This window comes from Oncorhynchus nerka, linkage group LG5, assembly GCF_034236695.1.
Source record: "Oncorhynchus nerka isolate Pitt River linkage group LG5, Oner_Uvic_2.0, whole genome shotgun sequence".
Taxonomy (NCBI): domain Eukaryota; kingdom Metazoa; phylum Chordata; class Actinopteri; order Salmoniformes; family Salmonidae; genus Oncorhynchus; species Oncorhynchus nerka.
In genome coordinates this window covers 55,434,674-55,443,025 of record NC_088400.1, presented here as the reverse complement: position 1 = coordinate 55,443,025, position 8,352 = coordinate 55,434,674, and the positions used below count along the sequence as shown (strand labels likewise).

Sequence of the window (8,352 nt, the reverse complement as noted above, 5' to 3'; positions counted from 1 at the left end):
TGCTCAAAGTTTACCTGAAAGCTGCCAAAGCAATTAAGAGAACTGTAAGCTGTGTTGGCAGGGGTCTGTTTTCCTCTACTCCTCATAAGACAGTTTGACTGATCTGTATGGAAGCTTCAGTCTAATAAGTGACCAGGGCTGTGATCAGTTCAACACACACACACGCACGCACGCAAACACACAATCACACTGGGGAGGGATGGGTCACTAGGGTCGGGCTTAGTCAAAATAAACATGGCTGTTGTTGTGAAAATATGGAGGCCTGTGGCTGGAGCATGGTGTGTGTCTGTGTGTGTGAGGGGGTTCATTGATGGAACATAATGACAGTGCTTTGTACACACACACACACACACACACACACACACACACATATACACACACATATACACACACACTACGGGATCAGTTTTTCCAGGAATTAAGAAAAGCTTGTTGACAGACTGATGGTGTAAGGTAAAGAGCAGGAATTTGGAGAGAGAGAGAGAGAGAGAGAGAGAGAGAGAGAGACACTATTTGTTCAGTTTCTTCTTTATCTACTGAATCTCATTATCTCTCTCTCTCTAATAGCACTGGGCACTACAGTAGGTTGAACCATGAGAAAATAGGTCAGTTGATGGGAAGGTACACTCCGGTAATCACACCAAAGTGACCTTTTAAGACCAATGTATTCCTGTCTGGCTACCTTGACATAGCAGCACAAGACTGTCCCTTTTGTGTCCACAAGGTTTGATTCTGTTGTGCTGCTGGGGGGTTTTCCACCCCCCCCCCCTTCTTATTTTCTTTTTCAAAGGAGTATAAACCCTCTTTAAGTGGATTAACCCTGTTGTTTTTACTCCAAAATACTTGTATCCTCAAATGCACCTTTTCATCTCGATGTAATGACAATATGTTGATAGTAAGACATTGAAAACAAACGCGACACTTTATTTTGTGTCTCAGTTCTGAGAACTGTTTAACAATGTTACACTTATAAAAGCTATATTTCTTTAATGTCCAAGACCTGGAATTGAACTTTCTATAACGGGGTTCTTTGTTCGTTTTTCCTCTCTAGCCACCCACTTGGTTTTTACTTTTTAACCAGTTTCAGACAAACCTCTGTCTTGTTCTCTGGCTCTGTGTGGTCCACAAAGTCCTCATCCATCACTTCTCCATTGGCTCTAGTCAATTCATCATGGACCAGTCATAAGATCGTTAGCACAGGGTCCCCTTCTCTCTCCATGTGAGAAGAGAAGGGGTCTCATGCAAAATCACTGGGAGTTCATTTACCAATGTGATCTGGAACCGTCATGGTTGAGACTCATTCAAATCAATCGAACCATGGATGTAAAGAAGACAAGGTGATCTGAGGCAAAAACCCACCAGATCTAGACAACAGATCTACTCTACTCCGGCCACTGAGGTTTAGCTATCGTTGTAACGCGACACAAATCCAAGGCTGTGCCGTAAGCTATCAACGATAGACAGCTGCCTCTGATTGGGAACCACACTCGGCAAAACAACAAAGAAATAGAAGACATAGATTTTCCCACCCGAGTCACACCCTGACCTAACCAAACATAGAGAATAAATAAGGATCTCTAAGGTCAGGGCGTGACAGATACACTCAATTAAACAGAGCTTAGAGAGGGGGCAGGCACAGGCGGGGGTGACCGGGTTGGTGTAACGGCCACAGGCGGGGGTGACCGGGGTTGGTGTAACGGCCACAGGCGGGGGTGACCGGGTTGGTGTAACGGCCACAGGCGGGGGTGACCGGGGTTGGTGTAACGGCACGAGGCAACCAGAAAATACAACAACACCATCATCACCTCATCTCCGCGAGTTGGAGAGAGACATCGAAAAGACGGAATACTCTTTATCTAAAATCAAACGGTATGTTAACAAAACCCAGAAGCAGGTTGGCAAATTGAAACGGAACGACTGCAGAGTTTTATACTGGGTAAAACTTATCAACACAGTTTATCAAGTTTATCAATGGTGAACAAACGATGACATAATGGTTGATTTTGAGTAAACGATCAGTTTATAATCAGATCTCCTGTTCTCCACCCTAAATGTGTTAATCAACGTTTTCCATTTTTTGAAGCTGGCGTCGGTCCTGCATACTGTCATACTGGGAAACATGCAGAAGCTCTACCCAGTACCCAGATAAAAGGCCAACAAAAAGGGAAAGACTATGATCAAACACCCCGTTTGAGAGAAAGTAGAAGGGTTACAGCGTTGTGAGGCAGAACACCTCCAGCGTTTGAAAACACCTAGACAGTGGTCACACACACACACACACACACACACACACACACACACACACACACACAATAATCTGCAGTCAGGGCCTAAATCATTTCCAGTTGTAGTCTTTGCTGCAGTATAACGCAGTCTCAACCCCTAAGAACATTCAATTTGGAGGGTACAACGGTTGATAAATGAGTTTAAAATATCTTCTATTTACTTAGTATATCCTCATTTCTCTGAGGTTGCTTGAGGCATCATATAGGCATAATTTACCGCCATCATTTACAGTCTACCAATATACAACTTTTAGGGCTCTATATTAACAAACCTTAACGCAAGGATTCATCTAAGTGCTGGCGCTAAAGGTTCTGAAGGGTGTGTCAGAAAAATATTTTTTAGCTATTTTCACACCGGGAATTATGAGTACAATAGCTGGCGGTGGCGTGAAAGGACTTGGTTTTGATGAATAAACAAGTTGTAGATGTGACGAGGGCTTGGCCACTCATTGGCTTAATACGGCCTGCTGTTGTCTCAAGATCTGCAGGTTATTGACGTCTTTGCGTCGTCATCAACTCCAATTCTGCCGGGGGCACGGAATATTCTTGTCCTGGTCCGTTGTGGATTGATACTACAGTTAAACGTTAAATAGCATAGGCTACAGTAACGAGTAATAGCAACAACAACAACAACAAACACTGTTGGCTCAATAGCCCATGTCTGGAGTGTTGGCAGTCAACAATGTTGTAATTGGTTGCAAGAGCCTAGCCGACATGTCTCTACGCATCGCACTTCTCCTCAAATAAAAAAATACTCGGCTCCCGTGATTTGTATTGTATGTGTGAGGCACGTTCTCAAATAGCAAGATATAGCCTAGGCCTTCCGCTGACACCGCATTATAGGACTGAACCATTTAAATACGTTGGGGGGAGGAGTGTCTTTGTTAACCCGATGAGAGGCGCTCTTTGGAGATGGGGACGGATACTTGAACAAGCTAAATGAGGTATGCAGGTAGGCACGTGTGTGCATGTTTTAGGACGAGCAGTATATTTTCAAGTCAAGGCACAAAGCATTAAACACCTTTTGAAGGATGGGCGACTTTGCAAGGCCAGGATTAAGAAAAGACATGACACATTGCTGTTGAACCAGGCTTAATAGCCTAGGCTTTACGGTAAGGGTAGCAGAGGGCTTGATATGAAATGGAAAAGAATCAGTTTTTTAAAAACATCACAATATTTTTCAACAGGAATGGGTCAGAAGCATGATATGGCTTCTCTCGTTCCGTGGCACTGTGTACCCACAGTGCACTAGCACAGAGAGGCTGCTGCCTACATACAGACTTGAAATCATTGTCCACTTTAATAAGTGGAACACTAGTCACTTTAATAATGCCACTTTAATGATGTTTACATGTCATCTCATATGTATATACTGTATTCTATACTATCTACTGCATCTTAGTCTATGCTGCTCTGACATTGCTCATCCACATATTTATGTATTCTTATTCCATTCCTTTACTTAGATGTGTGTGTATTAGGTAGTTGTTGTGGAATTGTTAGATTACTTGTTAGATATTACTGCACTGTCGGAACTAGAAGCACAAGCATTTCGCTACACTCGCAATAACATCTGATAACCATATGTATGTGACCAATACAATATGATTTGATTTGACACTTAGGCTAGTTGGCTAATGGCCAGGATAAAAAATAGGCACCTATGCGATGTTGTTTAAACCAGTCTTGATTTAAGGGGAGGGTTGGCTATGTTTGGTTTTTAATCAAATTCAATTATATTGGGAGAAAACAATTGTTTTCAAGGAAACAACTCAAATATTGCCAACCCTACCACCTCAGCCCAAGGGAGCCGATGTTAAGACAGGCAAATTGCCGAACCACGCGTTATGACTGGAAAATGCCAGTGTGCCAGCGACGACGAAATTGCAAACTGACGTGCGTTTGACACTTGCGCCTCCTTATAGCGCCAGATGACAATAAAGCCCTTAGTGTGTGAACATTTCTTTGTAAACTGGTCTTTACACCATATTTAATTGTCACCATATGAATGAATGTCGACACTAAGCTGCACATCTGGAAACAGTTCAGCTGAGTCATGTAACAGCTTAACATTGACATGTGAGTCATTTATCAGACCCACTTCTCCAGAGGGACTTAAAGTAGAGAGTGCATACATTTTCATAATGGTCGCCCCCGTGGGAATCGAACCCACAACTCTGACGTTGCTAGTGCCATGCTCCACCAACTGAGCCACACGGGACTATTACCATGACATAAGCAGAAACATGACCAAAAAAACTCAAATAAGTCAGACTTTACGGTCTGGCTTAACTGTTTCCACCCTTATGTGACCCATACCCCCACATCCACCCTTCCTGTCTTTCCCTCTCCCTATCCCTCTTCCTATCCCTCTCCCTATCCCTCTTCCTATCCCTATCCCTCTTCCTATCCCTCTCCCTCTTCCTATCCCTCTCCCTCTCCCTCTTGCTATCCCTCTCCCTCTCCCTCTTCCTATCCCTATCACTCTCCCTCTCCCTCTCTCCCTATCCCTATCCCTCTTCCTATCCCACTCCCTCTCTCCCTCTTCCTATCCCTCTCTCCCTCTTCCTCTCTCCCTCTTCCTATCCCTCTCCCTATCCCTCTCCCTCTTCCTATCCCTCTCCCTATTCCTCTCTCCCCTCTCCCTCTCTCATGATCACTCCTTCTCTGTGACAAAACCCTGCAAAGATTGCCCTATTGTGCGCTCCAAAGCCACTCTGAATATCTCCAATAGTCAGACTCATTAACAGTCTCTGTCAGACCCAGGGCAAAGTGGACAACCATGGAACTAACGATCTACCAATGTTAAATGATGTACAGTACGAGGCTACTGTACCTCAGTCAAGCTCCCATTGGTCAAAACCTATCAAATCAAAGCCACGTCACATTCCAATACCCAGAATCCCAAGCCATCCGACTGCGCAGCACAAATGCTGTGATGAAGTATAAGTTGCCAGTTGAATCTAAAGAGCTATGCTAAACTTCCATTTAAAACCCACACAAGCTCTTCACTAAAAGCCTGTAAAACATAACATAACTCTTCTAATCCCTGCATCAAATAGCATTTGTACTATTTTCACATAAAAAATGGTTCACTGCAAAGGCTACACACGAGTGTCATACGCATGTTGTACCCTTATCTATAGTGGTACACTGGTACAGCAGTTTGGGTGAAAGGGTGCAAAATGGTGCCATCGAATGCAGGAAGACCCACAGCAATTTTCTGTAACTAGGCTTTATTGTAGCTAGCCATGATTTATTCAAAAAATGTGATCAGATTTGTATTTTTCCTTCAAGTGTTACATTGTTTAAGTTCATTTACATTGGTGCCGACATAACGCGGCTATAAAATATTCAGTATTCAATCAATTTAATGAAACACAGTTTCTTCCAATTGCACTTAATCAATTGTTGATGTATGGTGTAACATAATGTATCATATGTGTCATTGAGCAGCGACTTCTATCCAAAGCGCCTTACAGAGAGACGGGACATGATCACATTGTTGATCCCAGGAAAACAGTAATAGAGGACTCAGGAGGAACCATCATACTTCATTACATTCAGCCCTTTTGGTTCCTCTCCCCTCCTTTCATTCTCTCCCCTATCCTTCTCCCCTCTTTCTTCCTCACCTAAGTGTTTATGTTAAGCAGTGTGGTGGATGGGATGGAAGGAAGGGACTTCTCCTTGGTTAATGTCTCTACCTGTCCTGGGAGTCTCTGCTCCAGGTATGTTAATTAAAACAACTCCTAGTGGAGTCCTCTCCCAAACCTGTTATTGTCTCCACAGGCGCACGCTGATCCAAACGCAAACCTCCAATCTCCCTTCCCTTTCCAAATAGACGGAGGGAACCTACGCGATGTTATTCATTTATTCAGATGATTTCTCTTAAAACCATACACATTGGGTAGTAAGGTCCAGAAGTGATTGAGGTGAAACATCGCCCCAATATTTGAGCTTTGTTCCGGTGTGCCTTGAAGATAGTCCCATAAGCAATCTCAACCCTGCCCCTTCCCTCCTCTCCTCTCCTCCCCAGCTATGCACTTTCCATTCCCCATGCAGCATCTTCAACACAGCTCTTACCCACGGCAGAGTCGGGTCATGCCCACTGTTTCCATTCGACTCACCTCAACGGCCATTTTAAAATTGACTGTCTAAAACAAACATTTTCCTCCCTCTGTTTTATAAATGATTTAAGCTCAATTTCTTTTAATTATGCATGGCTCATCACCACCTCCAGAACTCAGCGCCTGCACTGCAGCATCATACTAAAACAGGAAGGGCGGAAAAGGTTGGGATTCTGGCATAGAAAACCCCATATTGAAAGTGTATAAAAATGTGTTTTTGTATGTCATTGATTAGCTTATTCGAGTAGTTCAGGATGGTCTTCACATCATGTGGTGTGTCTTGAGAAGAAAATGTGACAGGATACAGCGTTGCAACTTTCCTTAGAAAGGCCTTGCCAAGACAACACAATTATTTTATACATTTAGAAGGAATTGAATAATACAACCTAATACATTATTTTCAGCAGAGTACAGGTTTTAAAAAAATAATATCATATAATATATACCGTAATAATTATATTTTCTTTTCTTTTAAGGAAATGTCCAAATAACTGGTCATATGTACAGTGGGGCAAATAAGTATTTAGTAAGCCACCAATTGTGCAAATTATGGTGGAAAATAAGTATTTGGTCACCTACAAACAAGCAAGATTTCTGGCTCTCACAGACCTGTAACTTCTTCTTTAAGAGTCCTCTCCACTCGTTACCTGTATTAATGGCACCTGTTTGAACTTGCTATCAGTATAAAAGACACCTGTCCACATCCTCAAACAGTCACACTCCAAACTCCACTATGGCCAAGACCAAAGAGCTGTCAAAGGACACCAGAAACAAAATTGTAGACCTGCACCAGGCTGGGAAGACTGAATCTGCAATAGGTAAGCAGCTTGGTTTGAAGAAATCAACTGTGGGAGCAATTATTATGAAATGGAAGACATACAAGACCACTGATAATCTCCCTCGATCTGGGGCTCCACGCAAGATCTCACCCTGTGGGGTCAAAATGATCACAAGAACGGTGAGCAAAAATCCCAGAACCACACGGGGGGACCTAGTGAATGACCTGCAGAGAGCTGGGACCAAAGTAACAAAGCCTACCATCAGTAACACACTACGCCGCCAGGAACTCAAATCCTGCTGTGCCAGATGTGTCCCCCTGCTTCAGCCAGTACATGTCCAGGCCCGTCTGAAGTTTGCTAGAGAGCATTTGGATGATCCAGAAGAAGATTGGGAAAATGTCATATGGTCAGATGAAACCAAAATATAACTTTTTGGTAAAAACTCAAATCGTCGTGTTTGGAGGACAAAGAATGCTGAGTTGCATCCAAAGAACACCATACCTACTGCAAAGGGACCAGGACGACTGATCCGTGTAAAGGAAAGAATGAATGGGGCCATGTATCGTGAGATTTTGAGTGAAAAGGGCAGCAAGGGCATTGAAGATGAAACGTGGCTGGTTCTTTCAGCATGACAATGATCCTAAACACACCTCCCGGGCAACGAAGGAGTGGCTTCGTAAAAAGCATTTCAAGGACTTGGAGTGGCCTAGCCAGTCTCCAGATCTCAACCCCATAGAAAATCTTTGGAGGGAGTTGAAAGTCTGTGTTGCCCAGCAACAGCCCCAAAACATCACTGCTCTAGAGGAGATCTGCATGGAGGAATGGGCCAAAATACCAGCAACAGTGTGTGAAAACCTTGTGAAGACTTACAGAAAACGTTTGACCTCTGTCATTGCCAACAAAGGGTATATAACAAAGTATTGAGATAAACTTTTGTTATTGACCAAATACTTATTTTCCACCATAATTTGCAAATAAATTCATTAAAAATCCTACAATGTGATTTTCTGGATTTTTTCCCCCTCGTTTTGTATGTCATAGTTGAAGTGTACCTATGATGAAAATTACAGGCCTCTCATCTTTTTAATTGGGAGAACTTGCACAATTGGTGGCTGACTAAATACTTTTTTGCCCCACTGTATGTCCCTACAGTGCATATCC

At 43.1% G+C, this 8,352-nt stretch overlaps 1 protein-coding gene across 1 annotated transcript in view; it reads right to left on the bottom strand.

The window, feature by feature from the left end:
• Window positions 1-8,352, bottom strand: part of ahr1b (aryl hydrocarbon receptor 1b) — a 124,072-nt gene that overhangs the window by 113,885 nt on the left and 1,835 nt on the right.